General features: G+C 40.7%; 1 long non-coding RNA gene across 2 annotated transcripts in view; it reads left to right on the top strand.

Annotated features, from left to right (window-relative positions):
* The first annotated feature begins 765 nt into the window (after positions 1 to 765).
* Positions 766 to 19,637, top strand: part of LOC140223939 (uncharacterized) — a 68,270-nt gene continuing 49,398 nt past the window's right edge. For both annotated transcript variants that reach the window (XR_011899205.1, XR_011899204.1), the window contains exons 1-2: positions 766 to 1,004; positions 2,356 to 2,449. This is a non-coding gene — a long non-coding RNA (uncharacterized lncRNA). The remainder of the gene's footprint in view (positions 1,005 to 2,355; positions 2,450 to 19,637) is intronic.

Genomic DNA, 19,637 nt, shown 5'->3' with positions numbered 1-19,637 from the left:
CATTGTAAAATCAGCATTAAGGTGATTTTTCAGGGTCAAGCAATACAGTCCAACTGGCATACGATATAAGGCATCGGTTCGGTAAAAAATTTCGGCAGATTTTGAATTAGTGGCAAAATAAGGACAATAGCCCCTGCCCACAAGCCTGAAGAATCATTCTAAACCCAAAAATTGGCAAAATTCAGGGAAACGAGAGCAGAATAGTGTTAGGAAAAAAATTCGCATTCGATACACCTATCGATTTCTGTCATCAAACAATTACATCAAAATGATAATTTTAAAAGGAATTACATAAGATGGAATGCCTTACCAAAAACTCGCAGGACAGAACGAAACTTTAAATTTGAATGGATAAGTATAAGAAGAAATAATTGATCACGATGGCATTACATCAGGACGTTGATGACACAAGGATACCTCAGAACAGAATGTGTAATTAGTGCATACAGTGGCACTAAAACATAGAGAAGTGCTAAAGGGCTCACGAAAAATCGAGGAAAACAACAGGAAAATCTTCACGAAAATTTTCGATACGAAACTTCATGACATTTGACATTGAATAAGTTCATGTCTCTTTCATGGTTGTGAAACGTACTAATGTTTTTCATTGTTACTGTCAGTGATAAGAGATATCACTATTGCATTATGCAGTCAGTCGAAGCGGCCTCTGTCGGCACGGAGCTGAACTAAACTGACTATCAGCTATCAGCTGTTTTTTGTTTGTGTTGACGCAACTAACTCAAGCGTTTTATCATTACAGTGTTTTTCCATGTTGTTAATTTGTGAATATTCATGCAAGTCAAAGAATACTTTGTTATTTGTGGTTGATGCAACTTCGGCGTGTTTTTTTTTCTCATCGGAGTCATTTGATTCCGAGTGTTTTCTTTCAAATTCATGTTTCTAATCATGCGGGGAAGTCATGTAGAAACGTACCATGAAAGAAACCCGCTCCGTTCCCGTTTCAAAATCCCGTGGGTAAAATAACTCTGAATAATAATTTGAAGGTAAGTAAGAGTCCACGGGCTTTCTATTGGTTCATTTAGCCTCTACCAGCTACAACTCATGGGCAGCTTCGATCACCGAGACGAGATCGCTAGAGCGGACGAGAGCTCAAAGATTGCATACATGTTGAATTGAAGGCGCATCAAACTTCGTTCACTCAAAACACGAAATCGATGAATTATTATGTTTTATTCGCCGTTTGACCGCAATCATGGTTTGAAATTGGTAAAAAACAGGTTTTAATCGCCGATGCCACTGACACGTATCTCCGTTCCGGGAGTATACCAAGTCCTTGGTTCCAAAAACACGTATCTCCGTATTTCTACCGTAGTATATTTCGTAACTGCTAACATTATTTTGCAAAAAAATGTGAAGGAACTCATGAAGCATCTTATTCTTGATATTTTCACCAAGTTTTACGTTTGTATTGCCAATTGGGGGGGGGGGGGGGGGAGTTAGGAAGTTTTTACACTTTCCTGAAAAATTGTATTTCCGGAGTTATTGCCGTGTTATTGTACGCACCTCGCGCCCCAGTCACTTTGCTTACAGAATCAAGCTAAAATTATTCCAAAGGGAGTTTGGATACGGTACAGTCATTAAAAACGGTTCGGGGAATATCCCAAATTTTAAGGGAGGGGTCCGGGAGGCCGTCCCTGGAAAATATTTATAAATTGAGTTGTCCGAGGAGCATTTTGAGCTGCTCTCACTGAAAAATTGTTCCGATGCCAATCTCCAAACTGAACGGTACGTCACGCAATTAGCAAAATCCCTTACATATTTCTTAGGGGGGAAATTTCTGGAGGGAGGCAGTTCCGTCGCTCCCCCCGCCCCCCTTCACGTTTTATGTTGGGACCAGAGATATAGTCAGGCAGCACCTCTTCTCTCTGTTAAGAAAATCGTTTATGACAATAATGAGCAGCACTAGCCCAAAACGGACAGGAATAAGAATCTCGCAATTTTAAGTTGCAGAGCCACAAGGAGTCAAGGTTACGACCTTTGCAGACTTCTCGGGGGCCCCGCTCCCCGCTGCGATGGTGCCTCTCGATTTTGTGGTCACAACGAACTGTGTGTTGGCATTTGTCAGATAATAAACATACAATGCACACCCACATTTACATGCAACTGTGTCACGGGGCCAATCGGGTTCATATAACTCAATTCATCGCTCATTCACTCCGATTTCGATTAAGAATTCGTTGCTGTCTGAAGTTCTGAGGAGATTTGGATGACTGATGGAGGCAACCCCTTATAACCCGCAGTGAAGGGCTGTCGATTAAGTAGATTCTTACCTTCATTTCTTGTTCGTTCCAATTTACTCTTGTTTATTTTGTTTTTTTTTTGTTTCAATATGAGGTCTTCAATATGAGCCTTCTATATCCTCAATGCAAGAAAGAGGATAAAGTCGTCGACTACTTGCGGGCATGCAGCCACAACTTTAACTTGTGAGGTACCTATGTTATTTTCAAAATTGAAACTCGGACCAGGAAATACCCTTAGGAAAAAAGCCAGGAGGCAGGAGCGGATTTACTTACTTGCCGCCGATGGGCCGCCTGTATTTGCTGCCCCTCTCATACGTTTTGAAACATCAATAAAAACAATCAAGTGAACGTACCGGAGGGGGAGGGGTTCATAAGACGCGTTTACTCGTGTTGGACACATTTTTTGCGAGAGCCCTGTCAACACTATACCAGCAAAAGTTCACGGAACTTGGCGCGAAAGTTAAGTTCCGTAAACCTATCTCTGTGTGGACAAGGCCTTCCATCTATATGAAATGAACGAAAAAATTAATATAAATGTGTAATATATAAATAAATAATATATATAAATATAAATGTGGTTTAACAATTTTAACTTTCGCCGCCGTGCCGCGCTGACCAGCACTGTGTTAGGCGCAATGCGTAAAGTATTCCTACAATCTTGTATGCGCTATGCGTTTCACGCCGACCACTGCTGCACGCGCTGTGTTTGACGCAATGCGTGAAGTATTCATGCAGTCTTGTAGGCGCTATGCGTTTCACGTCGCCCGCTACTGACTGCAGCTACCGCACTGTCTTTGACGCAATGCGTGAAGTATTCATGCAGTCTTGTAGGCGCTAATATGTGTTACATGCCGACCGCCACACCGAGGGCTACTCCTTTTCATCTAAAGTCCTCTTCATCATTGCTCTCTGCGCGGCGCCGGTCCAGACCAAATTCCGTGTTCGGGTTTTCTCTTAGTCTTAAATGGACTAATGAAAGGTGCTGTCTACTGTATCACAGAAAGACGACAAAATTAAAAATATACTCTCAGGAAATGAGAGATTTTGTCACCTTTCCTCGTTTGTAATTTTTCTTCTGATTCCGATTTTTCTTTAGTATAGCTACAATTAAAAAAAATTGCAAAATTTGCCGCAATGGGCCGCGGCCCTTGTGGCCACCCCCTAAATCCGGCCCTACCAGAGGTCATCTCACTAGTAGGACTGACTGTATCGCAAAGTAACCAAACCGGGGACAAAAACCGGGTTGGAAAAAATTATTAGGAAAACTTGCAGTAGGAAACAATGTTTTAAGAAAGATGACTTGCCACCACGAAGCAAAAAAAATGCGACGGAAATACACCCCAAAACGGTTTGCAATGAGAGAGTCTATGCTACGTGTGAACTTAAAAACGCGAAAAATCAACATATTGGCTGATCCTAATTTCGATAGATATCGCAATTTGAAATTCTTATAGTAAATGCAAGTTTTCCATTGGTTTTAATTCGATTTTTTTATTTACTTGTTCACTGCATCGGTGTCAGTCGGTTCACGTTTTTATTTTTCGTTCGATTCGTGTCGATTGAATACATACCCTCGCGTTACATGCATACTTCCTATACTCTTTTTTCTTTTTTTCTTCACAGAGCAAATCGCCCTCTGCTGCTCCAGCAGCAATTGTTGATACAAATGTGTTATGCGTACTGATTTCAGGTCATTACATACTCGACTCTTTGAGGGCGTTTTATGTGCGAAAGCAAGTCGCCTTCAACTACGTCCGCAGCAATTGTTGTTACGAATATGTTGTGCGTGCTGATTTCAGGTCATTACATACTCGACTCTCTGAAGGCGTTTTATGTGCGTAATTAGCGCGACCTGTGGGAGAACGAACGAAGTAGGGATTGAGAGAGTCATTCAAATCTGACTTCTGTTTTCCTCCGACAGGTCGCGCTAATTACGCACATAAAACGCCTTCAGAGAGTCGAGTATGTAATAACCTGAAATCAGCACGCACAACATATTCGTAACAACAATTGCTGCGGACGCAGTTGAAGGCGACTTGCTTTCGCACATAAAACGCCCTAAAAGAGTCGAGTATGTAATGACCTGAAATCAGTACGCATAACACATTTGTATCAACAATTGCTGCTGAAGCAGGAGAAGGCGAATTGTTCGGTGAAGAAAAAAAGAAAAAAGAGTATAGGAAGTTTGCATGTAATGTAACGCGAGGGTGTGTATTCAATCGACACGAATCGAACGAAAAATAAAAACGTGAACCGACCAACACCGATTCAATGGACAAAAAAGCTAATCAAAATCAGTAGAAAACTCGCATCTACCGTGAAAATTGAAAACTGCGATATCTGGGATGTTACTTCATCCTATATCGTTTTTAAAAATTGGATGATTTTTGTGGAAATGGAGAGGGGTGGGGAGATGCAAAGACTTATTGAATACCCCTCGTATCAACATAAATTCGTTCATTTGTAATTAAAATTGAGAATCTCTTTATCACAAAGAAACAAACAAGAAAACGTGAAATTAAGATGAACCATATATTTACCCACAAGCTACTATTGAAATTGAAACTACAGAAAAGAGAGAGAAAGAGCTTGACGGGTCGATTCGAGCAGGACGACTTTTATCAATATGTGAAAGGTAGGACTAGCGAATCTAAAAATAACCCCGCAAATACCTGTTTTCCATAATAATCCTTCTTGAAATTGCTAATTCGTACTGTAACTCATCGAAAGACGATGGCTTCGGCTTGGACTCGTGGAGGAGCAGGGATCTACGACTACTTTCAACATTTCCCCCCTTTCTTTTTTAAATGCTAAAATGTTATTCCGCTCGAGTGTCTAAACAAGCTGTCTGCTGATCTTATTACAAATTGAGCAGCGTTGTACGTGTATTCCGAGGCTCCCTGCTGATGAACCGCAGATTTGCCAGTAATTACAGTAGGCGGAGATACGCAACACGAGGAGGCTTTGGTAAAAATAGCTCAATGACAAAGGTTACCGGTCTACATTTTAAATATATTGCATCTAACTCATGTCGGGTGACGCCGTGTACCTAGATCACGCGAATGGACCAGGAAAGTTTTCATGAATGCATGTTAGGGAAACTTCTTCCCTCGTTACTCTGAAGTGCTTCGTCTCTGTGCGCGGAAGTATTATAAATCAGATGACAGGCTCATGATTTGATGGGAGCCCTTTCCTACGCTAAACTCAATTCACTTGGAAAATACATTCGACAGTGGCGTGGCGAGATGAAAAATAAAGGGATGCTGTCGTCATGAATCAGGATTTTTTTGGAACTCCCCCTGCCCTCAGCGTTAATTTTATCGTCTCATATTCTTTCCACAAGCCTCTCCTCTTTTACTACTAGCAGCTTATTCAGTCAATTAAGGGTATTAATGACGAAACATTAATGAGATTTTGGAGAAAGAAAAAAAAAACACTGCCACAGCTTTCAAAATTTTCAAAAGCGCGAATGATGATTCGGCATAAAGACATTTTTCCTACAAGTTTTGAGTCCTGCCTCACCGGGTTCTGGGCTGACCGCAAGTTAATATATATTTCTAACTGAACTTCTTTTTTAATTCTTCCGCAGAAACAATCATGTTACGTGATATACGCTCGAAGAACTTCTTTAGGTTCTGTTCTGCTTAAGTTCGTAGGCAAGATAATGCAAATCTGCAGCCCTTAATCTGGAAGGAAAACTTTGTGATACATGTAAAACAGTCAAATCATTTTTCAAAAAATTGACAACGTTTCGATGAAAATCAGTAAATTACGGTATAGCGCCTGGATGCAACTATTCGAGCACCACGGATGTCCCTGTTGCATAAGAAAAGAAGCTAAGGCGTTTTCTGCCCACAGAGTGAAAACGCCTTAACTTCTGTGCTTATGCAACAGGGACATCCGTGGTGCTCGAATAGTTGCATCCAGGCGCTCATCACTCATCACTTCAACTGCGGCGCGGCACGGCCGGATTTCCCTACTTGCCGCCCATGGGCCACCTGATTTTTGACGCCCCCTTCTCATTCGTTTCGGAACATCAATAAAAACCATCAAGTGAACATGCCGGAGGGGGAGGGGTGAGGGGTGCATAAGACGCGGTTTCTCGTGTTGAACACATTTTTTGCGGAAGCCCTGTCAACACTCCTAACAAACTATCTCTGTGTGGACAAGGCCTCTCATGTGTAAGAAATGAACGAAAAAATTATGTGAGAACAAACATAAATAATAATTTTAACTTCCGCCGCCGCGCCTCGCTGACCGCACTGTGTTTGGCGCAATGCTTGAAGTATTCCTACAGTCTTGTAGGCGCTATGCGTTCCACGCCGACTGCTGTTGACCGCCTTGTGTTTGACGCAATGCGTGAAGTATTCATGCGGTCTTGTAGGCGCTAATATGAGTTACATGCCAACTGCTGCACCGAGGGCTTTTCCTTTTCATCTCAAGTCCTCGTCATCATCGCTCTCAGCACCGCGCCGCTCCAGGCAAAATTGCGTATTTCGTTTCTCTCTTAACTCGACTAATTAAAGGTGCTTCTTCTTGTAGCACTAAAAGACGACAAAATTAGAAATTACTATACTCTCAGGAACTGAGAGATTTTGTCGCCTTTTCTCGTTCGTAATTTTTTCTCTGAATCCAATTTTTTTTATACCTAAATTTAAAAAAAATGCAAAAGTTCCCCCCCCCCCCTTAAATTTGCCGCCATATGGCCACCCCCTAAATCCGGCCCTGCAGCGCGGCAGTACTGCGTCCAAAATGACAGAATGTCTTTAATCCTTCATCTATGCTACAATGACATCCACTATACCCACGAAATTTTGCACAAACGCATATCGGATGTGAGCATACTTTTTGTACTTCAGTTTCGATACAGCGATGTGCTAAGCATGATTTGTCTATGGCGTGGGTGCCTCGGTAAAAATCGGCTAGATGATGTGCTGATAGTTTCGTAATATTCTAACCTTGTCTTGCGGGCTTATTTTTTTCTTTAATTTATTTTAAATATCCTCCAAAGTGCATCTTTAAGCCACGGAGCGCTATGATCGCCAGCCGTGATCGCGTGGCTAATTAAAGCATGACACAGAGAAATGAGTTCCCAATGATGCGCATTGCTTTATTCAGTCGTGGTGCAGACCATTACCTGGTTGCCAACGCACCCAAAGAATAAAACTCCGCGTATCTCCTTAACAGCTGTGTTCGAACTTCGAAGGTGTGGAATTTCATGAAACCCACGTGAATTTAATTTAATTTTATTTTTAGGAAAACGGTCATTCATTATATGTTTATTTCAGCCATTCTCCTGCTGAATTCGAGTACAGGAAAAATCTGCTTCAGAGACTGCTTAAAAATATTTCCAATTAACAGATCATTTATTTTACTTGTCTTATGTTGATACCATGGTTCACTCATCAACATGATCTTTTTAGCAGGGTCGAACATCATTTGTGCACTTAAAAAAGCGTGCAAAATCTGTTCTGATCAAACATCCCGTGTAAAAAATGCTGTTGAAAACGCATAAATAACTTCGAAATTCTAAAGAGTCAACTCTCAAGGAAATTGTTTAATTTCACAAAGAAGGAAACCTTTTACCGGATTTTTTTCAGTGACACTTACAAGTATTTACACTTACAAGGTATTTGAGTAAGGAAGTGTCCAAAGACATTTTCAAAATATTTACGCTATTTAGTATTTTTAGCAATGTTTACATACATTTCCCTGGACGTAAGTTTTACGAGAGTAATACCGTGAGGTGGCTCCCTTTCTCGTAAAATTTCGATTTTTTTCATAGATTTTATGTGTAAGATGAATTTACTAAGAGAACTGAGTACGAGAATATCCTTAGTTTATTGATTGAAATATGATTGGAGGAGGTATGACAAAATAAACCGAATCAGCTAAAATATTTGTTTATATAAGAAAGACCTTCAGATGACGTCACGAGGCGGTACATTTTCTTTTTTTACAATTTCACATAGTAGAAAAATATTATGAAAAATACTGTGAACTCAGCTCATCAAGTTGGCACAATCAGATGAAGCGATACCGACATTTTTTCGTGCAAATTCTCCATTGATAGTATAGTAAAATCTAAAAATGCTGATTCACTCTCGGATTATTTTGGAAAAGCATATCGGCAAAAAAAATCTCACTTTTTCTCACTCCCATCGAGGTATTCAGCAAATTTCAGCAGACTTGACAACGCGGGTCCATTACTAGAGATGCTAGACTAATACTAGTAATCGAACGAAATCAGTCGTTCTCTGCCACTCGCAGCAGACAAATTGTCCGTAAGAGCGATTTTCCTCGTGGATTAGGGGCGGTGACATCACACCGAAAAGTATGCGTTTGAAGTGCATCACAGGAGTTGCAAGTTACGAAACAGAATGATGATGGGGTAAATGGTGCACGTCAAGGCCTCAGAAGAGAGAATTCCTTCCTTGGAAGTGTGGGTGTACAAAATCGAAAATATCTTCACTTTTTTCTGCCATGCAGCACATTTTAAACGCGTATTCAACCGATGAATAAAAAAGTATCGAAACTCAATTGACTGAAACATAAATTTTGTTATTTTTAATGCAAAATCATCATAGGAATAAATAAATTTCTATTTATCTTAATCTACTGAGTGAACTGAATACGAAGATACCCTTGATTCATGAATTGAGCGCTTATTAGAGGAGATATGACAAAATAAGCGATTCTGCTAAAGTAAATGTGTTTAAATGGAAAACGCCGCCGGATGACGTCACACGTGTTGCCAACTTCTTAGAATCGCCACCGATCTTACTATTTTTTCCTAAACTACAAACCCAAACCATTAAAACACGATTCTGTAACTAGCGCACGTTACCCATCAAACTTTCAGTAATATTAACAGGGTCCTGTAAAGGCTTCTAAAAGCAACTAAAGAGCCCCCGGACCTCGAAATTATAGTATTCAAAGATTTAAATAGGGCCTGCAGGCTGATTGTTGAAATTGATAGACAAAGCGATATAGACAAGGAAGACTAATGGGATATGAAGGGATCTCATTGGTGGAAGCGGGTGGTTGCAACGGACAAAGGAGGTAGGTAATAGACTAGCTAATGGCAACCCACGAAGTGACCCAATAGTTTGTCCATCATTCACCCCTCAGTCTGTAAGAACCACCCATTTCAACCATTAGAATCGCTGAATACTCCCTACTCCCTATGTCTTATTCGTCTATAGCTTTGTCTATCAATTTCAACAATCAGCTCGCTGAGAAAGAATGAAGCGGCCCCGAGGTTACTAAACCAATACTAATAAAAAAAAGATTGTTACATTCGATTGGTAATTGAAATGCGGCAGTGCAGAGGCATGCTATGGAACTGGGATGTCAGGTTTACTTAGACAGCATCGAGCATCTAGGATAGAAATTACTGTTGGCAGAACGATGGCGCCAGATGACACGCGGGCGTTATGAGTTGCTTGATTTTTCTTCAGGTCACATTGCTGTGTCATGCTGGATAAAGTGATGGTGTGGCACGAAACAATTACCGCGGTAATAAGTCAGCGTCTTAATTGAATTCCGACCTGCAACCGCTTTGAAAAGGTGCTTTAAGCCGCGAGACGTGTGTTACTGGAAATGAAAACTTTGGTACATAACTATGGGGTCATCTTTGAATGAGAGGTCAGCTCCTGACTGGCTCGAACTTTAGTGGCTCCATAACATTGGGACCGAGGATGTCTAATATGTGGACGATTTCAAATCAGCGCAGAGATGATTAATTAATTAATAAACTCAGGTTAAACTCGATTAAACTTCATCGCTACCATTTGGTTAACAGGCAGTTAAAAGCTTTTTTCGATTGCTCTACATAGTAAGTCTGAAAGTCTAGGCCAATTATCATAGACTGACTTTCGTGGCTAGAATTTGATGGATATCGTGCGAAACCACGTATCTTCATTGAGGTGTTTCAAAATCTTCGCTCCTAATTTAATTTTTCAAAGAGAAACAGGTCAACATTATACAGCTTGAAAATACAGAATATCCTGCTTACAGAGAAGAAAAATCACGAAGTTTTCAAGAAATCATGTTTAATATTTTTCCAAGGAAAAACTGAAGTGTTCTAGGAACTCTGCAACGTCGCAAATGAAGATACGTGGTATTGCACTAGGGCCGTCGAATTGCTGTTTCTGTTCAAAAATGAAAATGTATTTCGAGTGCTTTCAAACACGCGTAGCACTGGCAAAAAGCTGAAGTTCTCCGGATTTAATCTTGAAAATACCGCGGAGTTATTATTTAATTTGTATTGTTAAATTGAATTTTGACAGCGCATAGTCAGCTAGTGACGTCATAATTAATGATATATACCATATCATAGTGTACCTAAACGTCCGCATGAAATATGCTGAATCAGAAAAAGTCTCTCCCAGTGTAACGAGTAGGCTGAAGCGAAGGTTGCCGAAGCAAAGTATTGAAGGCGCTTTTTGAGGATTTTGAGACGCTCGCATCTCGAATCAGTCACATCATCTTGTCCTGATGCAGATCCTTTTGACTTCATGATCCAATTGAATGAGAGGGCTAGCTAGTTTGGATTGGTAATTCTGTTTCCCCGATATTAATTTTATCACTTGAACACAGGGAGAAAGCATGAATGTCGATTACTTTTCCAAGTACTGAACTTAAAAGACACCCTTGATATTGAAATAGACAATAGTAAACATGGACGCCTCAGGAGTCAGGAGAGCAATCTCACCTCTATTCCCAAGAATTTATCGATTCGAGATTTTTTTAGTATTGGCTGATCGGTGGTAATTGGAGTGCCTACCTATATATATGTTAACTACAACATGTATGGTTTTAATTGCCGTTTTTGAGACTAGACGCAAAGATAGTGAATCGTCTTTATTTGTGGGAGGATAACAATGAGGGGAAAAATAATTGAGTTAGGGTGAAATGAAATACGATTAGCCTGTAAAAATAAGATTCTCTTTTTTATCATCCAAACACTAGGGGAAAAGGAACGAATAATAATTTAATTGTTAAAGCCACTGATTGAGGTGTGATGGTGCGGACACTGGTTCTGCTAGAGTTTCCGACGGTTTTACTACACACTCAGTCGTTGGTTTACCGCGCTCATCTGGTTTCATGAAATGACGGATAAAAATATATCTTCAGCTAGGTAGAGTTTTATTTTCGGGGAGTTTTTTTTCTTTAGATTTATACTCGAGAAAGTATATGCATGCATTCCGCCGAAACGAAATAAAATAACACGTTATAATAGAAATAACAAGAGAGGAATTTTGAGATGCATCCTTTTTTCAGTGAAAGCAAAATCGACGGCCCGTTTCCTTGCACACGCCTCAGATCGATTTATTGGCACTAGACCAAAAGTTTGGCCGCACTTAAGAAATTCACCACATCCACCTCGATAGAAATTCGATCAGTTGTGACTTGAATCCTCAAAGGTTTTCACTCAACCAGCCTGTCTTCATCATACTTTTTAAGGGATAATCTGCGCATCAAAAATTTTTAAGTCGGAGGCATTTTAGGCGCCCAATTCTCTATACTCTGTAATCAACGCGACTTCGCCGTGTTGCGTCATCAAGGCTCGAACGAGACCAGTTTCGCGCGCGACGGCGCGCGACTGGGGCGCGCAACCGGTTTTTTCGTTGCCGGGACAACCGGGTTAGGACTCCCGACTTGGGGTACCGTTCGCACTCGGCTACTGCTCGCTTCGATTGACTTTGACATTGACATTGGCACTGACATTACCTGATAACGCACCGGCACTTCCTACAGCCTCAGTGCCGACACAGCAACGCCAATGTTGCTCACTTGTGAGACAGGATTCCGATCCTCCGCAACGCCGCTTTCGACTTGATGATATGCGAAGTCCTTCCGCTCTAAGGCGCCACCTTTTCTTCTCGAAAGTTTGACCCGCCAAGTCGTGAACAGCGAGGCTCGTTTTCTTAATAGGTTGAAATTAAACCGGCAACGGCGAATGTACACGGAGGAAAAAACCTCGTGCGTGAGACCTGAAGTTTAGGTCACATGGATCTCTGAAGTTATCGGATTGAGCATCTGAACACTTTAGGTCCAGCTGCTGAGGTTTGGATCACACATCTGAAACTTCAGTTCTTACATCTGAAGTAGTTCAAATGTGAGAACCGAAGTCTTTCGGATGTGAGAACCGAAGTTTTTCGGATGTGAAAACCGAAGTACTTCAGATGTAAGAGCTGAAGTTTCAGATGTGTGATCCGAACCTCAGCAGCTGGACCTAAAGTGTTCAGATGCTCAATCCGAAAACTTCAGAGATCCATATGACCCAAGCTTCGGGTCCCACGCACGAAGTTTTTTTCTCCGTGTAGTAACCGAAGGACCGAAGTCAAATGCATCGAGGGTGAGACATTTTGATGGCGGAGAACTAACTTTACTTCGAGAACTCAATGGTGCTGATCATATAGCCAAGAGACCAGGGACAAGAGACCCTCCACTGGGCTCCTAGCGACAGGTGGAAGATTTTACTTTCGAGGATTCAACACTTTCTTATGGATAATTTAAGGGAGGGCCAGTCATCACCCTTTTTCTGCTTTTGACCTACCCACTAGGTGACCCACTAGCTTCGGGTGACGTTACGAGCCCAAAAAGTTTCCCAAACTTCGGTTTGTTTACGAAAAAAAATTCTCAACACGTTGTTAACCATCCACCTAATAGATAGGTAAACAGTTGAATATTGGAGTCTCGAAAGTGAAAAATTCCACCATTGCCAAGATAGCAATGGAGGGCCTCTTGTCTCGGGTGCCGACTAACGCTCGGAGTAAGCAGGAAAAAAAAGGGGGGGCAATAATAATTGAACAGATTATCTTCCGAATCACGTAAGCGCCAAAATTGCGAATGCGAGAAAAACAAGAAAAACCCTTTTGTTTGTTGACAATCTTAGAATTCCAAAAAATGTACCTTTTTTTAGAAGGCTATTTTGAAATTAGACACGATTGCTTATACCAGAGAAAAAAAAAGAAAAAGAAACCCTCTACCACTAAAATAGAGATTGGAAAATTTGGAGAATATTGGTTCAATCTTGGTCGAAATATTTCGATTCGCTCCCCGAAAAATTAAAATGGGAGTTACGGCTGACTCAAGTCTCGGCAGAAACCACAGTTTTGCTGACGTAAAGATTAGAGGTGAAGGCCGAACAGGTCGTCGACGTTTTTCGCAGCCTCATTTGATGTCAAAGGGTTACTTTTGACGGCGGTAGATACATGATTCCCTTTTGACACGTGGTCCGCGGTCACGGATCAGTTTCCAAGAAAGCTCTCCGATTCTGGGCAATTTTGATTTTCGCACGGGCGTGTTAAAAGCCCGCGTCCGGACGGCTGCGGCGGCGGCTCAGCGTGCGACTGCGCAAAAGTCGAGACCGGAAACTCTGCGCCAAGTGCAAACACTTCCCCTCCACGCTCGCTAGCTGCTTCCTGTCCGGCTCGACGCGACGCGGTGGGGCAAGCGCCGAGTTGAAAAACGTGGTGCAGCGTAAGTAGGTATGCGCGATCGAGCGATACGGCTGCGATTGTCGGTGCGCGAAAAGCCTGCTCTGAAGACATCGCACACTTTCTGCCGTGATAGCCAAGAGAGCCGTACACTGGATAAAAAACAAATTGGATCTAGGGTCCAGACTCTTAAAAACATCGACAGGAAAAAATACTCTTGATACAATCGGATTTTTGCTCAAATCAAGAACCAAGCCTCTTAATTTGAGCGGATTTTCTTTTGATCTAAGCAAAAATCTGATCGAATCAAGAGTATATTTCTTGTCAATGTTTTCAAGAGTCTGCACTCTAGATCCAATGTGTTTTTTTTTTTTTTTTTTTCCAGTGTAGCTCTCAAATTTCGAATTCGAGTTTCCTTCAAAATTCATCTCATTTGTTTTTTATGAAATCACTGAAACGGCTAAAACAGCCAGAATAGCCACAGTCGCACATAGTGGGAAAACCGGGACATGTCAGAGAATTTTGAAAAGTCAGGGAGAACCTGGCGCCCGCCAAATAAACAAATTATCTCCGTAACATGTTACACATCATTCATCGAAGATTTAATGGATTGAAAGCATTCATTTTTTCAGAAGAAACAAATAAGAAGGGAGCAAACTCTTTAAATCCTGGTAATTATTGGCAGTAGAATCTGTGTTTCAAAATACCATAGACCTACTAGCCGGTTGTAAGATTTCCAATAGCTTCTATAGCTGGCAACACAATTTCGTATAGCCTTTTACAGCCGATGGCAACAAAGCAATGGCCTGGCGATAAAGTGTATATCGACGGTGTAAGTCGGCAATCACATAACTCGTTTGCGGTGTCTGAAAATCTCCGCATCTATGATATTTTTTTAAAGAAGAACAAATTGACGTCTCTCCTTAAAATTTTTGCAGAATTTTCTTCGCACAGTGAAGAAAAATCATGGCAGTTTTAAAGAATTTTCATGGGTTATTTTTCCGTTTAAAAAATAAAGTATGACAGGAAGTCTGCGACGTCGCAAACCGAGTTATGTGATTACCGACTTACACCGTCGATATGCTAAACGTTACTAATAACGGATGCTAGGACTTAGTGAGTTTTTGGACTACCGCTCTCTTTTTGGGCAGTTGTATCTTGATTTATTTTGCTAGGAAATCTCCATGCATATGATTTATTTTGCATATGTTGGAGCGCCTTCAATTTCGTATGATACTGTGCAATACCTCTGGTGTGAAATAGTTGCTTCAAGCGCCGTGGTACGCTGCGGCGCGGCGGGCGGGCACTCAGGCAGCCAGCGTGGAACGCGCATTAGCGCCTACAAACCTAACAGGGATACTTCAAGCATTGCGCAATGCGTGAAGTATCCCTGTTAGGTTTGAAGGCACCAGTCCACCGCCGCTCCGCTTTGTGTTAGGCTCTAATATTTAATCTCGCGGAGTCAGCGTTTTTCAACTCTTGACTTTGAAATGTTTGCACACTTTTAATGGATTATTCTCATTTTAATTGATTAAAAAAAATATGTAGTAAAGGGAACTATAATGTGCGTTTTGTAAATATTAAGGTGATTCCGTGCAAACTTAAGGATTTACAAAGCACACGAATTTCTACACAATTTCTTGTAGCCTTTCATAGCCGATGGCGAAAAAGCAACAGCCAGGCGATAAAGTGTAAAGCCCGGCGGTAGGAACTATAGCCCGGCTGTATAATTTTTTATCGCTTCGTGTAGCCCGGCCGTATGATTTTTTCCACTTTCTACAGCCAGCTATATGATTTTCTATCGCCTTCTTCAGTCGGCTATAAGAACTCCTATGGTATTTGGAAAGGCAGCTCCTATCGCCAATTTTTACCAGGGAAACGATTAACATGATACGTTAGAATTATTTCGCGATATTGCTCATTTAAATACTAGCGAAATACTTTAAAATGTTGATTGAAATTACGGGTTTAGATGCTTTGCCATAAATTGTAATTTAAATAAATGATCACTTCGTTAACTTAATAACTTAGCCTTTACACGACCGAAAAGGCAGACCACTAAAAAATTTAAATAAGTTGACGCGATTCTAACAAAAGTTATCGTGTCCACCAAAAATTCCCCGACAAAGACCTGCGGACTAATATAAGGGGGATGATACAACTTTTCGACCACGTGGGAACTCACGTTGCCTACACGAAAAATTGAAGGCGAACTGACACGGTGTTATTGTAATCTTTTCCGGTTCGATATCAAACCATGTTATTGTTAGCATCAAATCATTTTCCATTCACCGTTCCCAAAACAGACCATGTTGGCAACAACATGATCTCAACAAGGTACCAACATCGTCGTTTTTACCAGCGTATTACGTCATCCTGGAACAGACTTCATAGCAAGACTTGATATACTCCGTAAATATGGCGATGCTATGAGGTGGTCGGATAGTCGTAGCTGAGTGTGGGATGACTCAATGGACAGTCCTTCGTTGGTTATTCGCACTCTACCCGTCGGACACTCATAGCATCATGTCTCGTGCGCAGAATATCAATCACCTCAGCTTCTGCCTCAATTTCGCGCCGCGCCGCACCGCACAAGCGCCGCGTTTCCTCCCGGTTCCTTCCGTTTCCTCTCACGGTGCTCCAGTTTTCCTCTGGTTGAACGGACCAGTACTGCCGTGCTAAGGAAGAACGCCGTATGAACCTTCGAGAGTTGCCTAATTTCCCTTGGTAAAAAATGTATTTCTGATAACATTCATGCATATTTTCCCTTCAAATTTTCAGATATTTTAGATTAAATTGCGTACAAAATTGCCTTAAAATTTTGGAAAATAATATTCATAACTTTCCTAGTAAATTCTGTGTTTATCGGATGAAACTTGGCAACGTCTGAGGGCTCATACGGCGTTCTTCCTTAGCACGGTAGAGTAGACAAGCAGTGGCGTGGCGTGAATTGCGATGTATCGATTGTTATGCCATTTAAACCTATGATGGAGAATCGATTATTAAGGTGTTCGCTGCGAACGCCCTGTTTATCGATTCTTTCCCATGCATAGGTATAAATGGCAAATCAATCGATATATCGCAAAGCACGCCACGCCACTGTAGACAAGAAACGAAAAGTTCTAATGCGTGTTACTTGACCAAAATTTCACATTATGAATGTTGACATTGAATATTTCTCAATTTAAAAAAAAAAAAATGAAGTATGACAGGAAGTCTGCAACGTCACAAACCGAGAAACATGGTTGGGAAGTTTCATCATCGATATTTTGTAAAAACCGTAAAGAATTAGTAGTAGCTGATAAAATACTTCTTCGCTGACTGTATAACGAGGCGTTTTATTACTGCAAAATGAGGCAATATAAAAGGATGAGCAGTTTTTGAGTTCACAAAGTGTATAAGGAATAAAGATTTACTCAGTATAAATGACTGCACTTGGTTACCCGTACTTAAATTACCTATTCTTTCGTGCCAAGGAAGAACGCCTTATGAACATTCAGGCGTCGCCAGATTACCTCTAATAAAATAAAACTTTATTGGGGGAAAATTGTGAATATTTTTCCTCCAGTTTTTCAATTAATTATGCCCGCAATTTTTTCTGAAATATTTGAAAAATTGAAAGAAACACGCACAAATCTCCTCAAAAACGCACGTTTTATGCAGGGAAATTCGGCAATTCTCGAATGTTCATACGGCGTTCTTCCTTAGCATAAGAGTATTCGTTTCAGTGCGCTTGCATAATTTGACAACCATGGCTCGTAAACTTCACCCACACGGATAATTCAAGTACTTTGAGGCTCCCTGCGGATCAGAAAGAGGACTGAGATAAGAATGCGGTGGAAAAATACGGGAAATTTTACGAATGCGGCTCGCATAGTGCATGCGCTGTGTGCAAACTTTTCCACTGCTGCGCGCAGTCTTTCGGCCAGAACTGCACGGCTAAAACCGCTCGTTTAAATGGGAAGAACGTATAAAAGAAGAAGGAAATAAAGAAAAATATATCATGTTTCGAATAGGTGGTGCTACCTGAATAATTCCCTAAGCAAGGTGGTAGTTTATGTGCGTGTAAATTTTACATTCTGCAATAGTATTGGTTCAGAGTTGCCAGATGATTTTAAAAAATTCATTGTTTTTACACTTAATGGACTCTTTTAGATTAAAATTTTCTCATACGTCAGTGCGCCTGGTCTTTGATTCGTGATCGAGGCCTCTTGCGTCGAAGGCGTTGACCTATGACTAAAGGAAAAATACTCCTATAGGGGCCGTGCATAAATTACATCAAACTGAAATTCGGAATTTTAAACCGCCCTCCCCCTCGTCACGCAGATTTACGCCTCCCTCCACACCACTCCCCCATCTCCCTCCATATGCGCGTCACGCTTTGATTCACCCCCTCCCCTCTTGAGGTGAATATCGGTATTTTTGTTGTTGATATTTTGATTGTAACTTTTATTGCTCCCGTCACGCTAAAAGAGATCACCTCTCCCTCTCATTTTTTAAGGGCTGTATAATTGATAATGACTCTCTGATTCGGTTTAAGGACATTTGGTCCAATTTTTTTGTGCATAAACCTTTTTTTCCAATTTGTTTTCTCCACGGTTTTCCACCCTCGAAATTTTGTCCTAGGAAATTCGTCCTACTAATTATAGTTGGTCCTACGTTCTCGTCACTGAGAAAAAAAAGAATCTTAAATTTTCCGCCAAGAAGTATTTCTTCTTAAATCAAGAATTTTGCTGGTTAATATAAACTACTTTTTTGCTTAACCCAAGCATCATTTTTCTTGTATCAAGAAAAATTCAGCTTAAAGCAAGATAAAAAAAATTTTTGGCTGCAAATTCAAGAATCGTCATGCTTGAGCCAAGCTACTTTTTTTTCGGTGCGTCCAGCGTTTTTAACGCCACATTTATGTTGTCCAGTAAGGTCAAAACCCTAGGTCAAAAACCTAGTAGAAAGAGAGGAACATGCATATAAATGTATCATAACCTGCCAGCTCGACTCAGTCTTTGCAATGTGCGCAACTCGTTACGTTCATATTAGTTTACTTTTCTACATTGGCGTTAAAGTCTCTCGCGCTGTCAATGATTTTAGAAATCCGCAACACAGCGTGATATTAACGACTCTAAATACACGGCGTAAAGATGAGCTACTATCCATGTCACATTCAGTTATGTTATTGCTACATTCATTACTAGTTTACTTTCCTACATTGGCGTTAAAGTCTTTAGCGCTGTCAATGATTTTAGAAATAAACAACACAGAATTATAATAACGCCTCTAAATACATGGCATAAAGATGAGCTACTATTCATGTCACATTCAGCTGATGTTACTGCTATATTCATTACTAGTTTACTTTCCTACATTGGCGTTAAAGTCTCTTGCCTCGTCGGTGCTTTTGGAAATAATACACAGCGCTGTGTGGTGGTAGCGCTCTTCTATAGATACACGGCATAGAGATGAGCTGCTACCGTGCTAAGGAAGCACACCGTATGAGAATTCGAATGTTGCCAAATTTCCTCTTAGAAAATATATATATCTCACGAAAGTCATAAATATTTTTCCTTACAAAAATTGACTTTTTAGATCAAATTACGCACAAAATTCCCTGAAAAATGGAAAACATTATATGCACATATTTTCCTGATAATTCGTGATTTGTCGGAGGAAATTTGGGATCGCGTGATGACACACAGAAAAAAGTGCCAGGAGTTATCCCCTAAAATTGTGGTATACTACCCCAATTTGTTGGATGATATGGAATCGATTTTAATAGTGGTCAATCTTCTTTTTCAACAGAAAAAATTTTTTGGCCTCTTTTATCGCTGGAAGTTAAGTTTTTTTGTCCGTACCGTAGACCAATTAAACAGGCTTGTTTTTCTATCAATACGTGCGATAATAATACCGTTTTAAGTTTTTTTGCACTCAATGA

Source organism: Bemisia tabaci, chromosome 2 (assembly GCF_918797505.1).
Source record: "Bemisia tabaci chromosome 2, PGI_BMITA_v3".
NCBI lineage: Eukaryota > Metazoa > Arthropoda > Insecta > Hemiptera > Aleyrodidae > Bemisia > Bemisia tabaci.
Note: the sequence above shows the minus strand (reverse complement) of the source record. Positions and strands in the feature narration are given on the sequence as shown.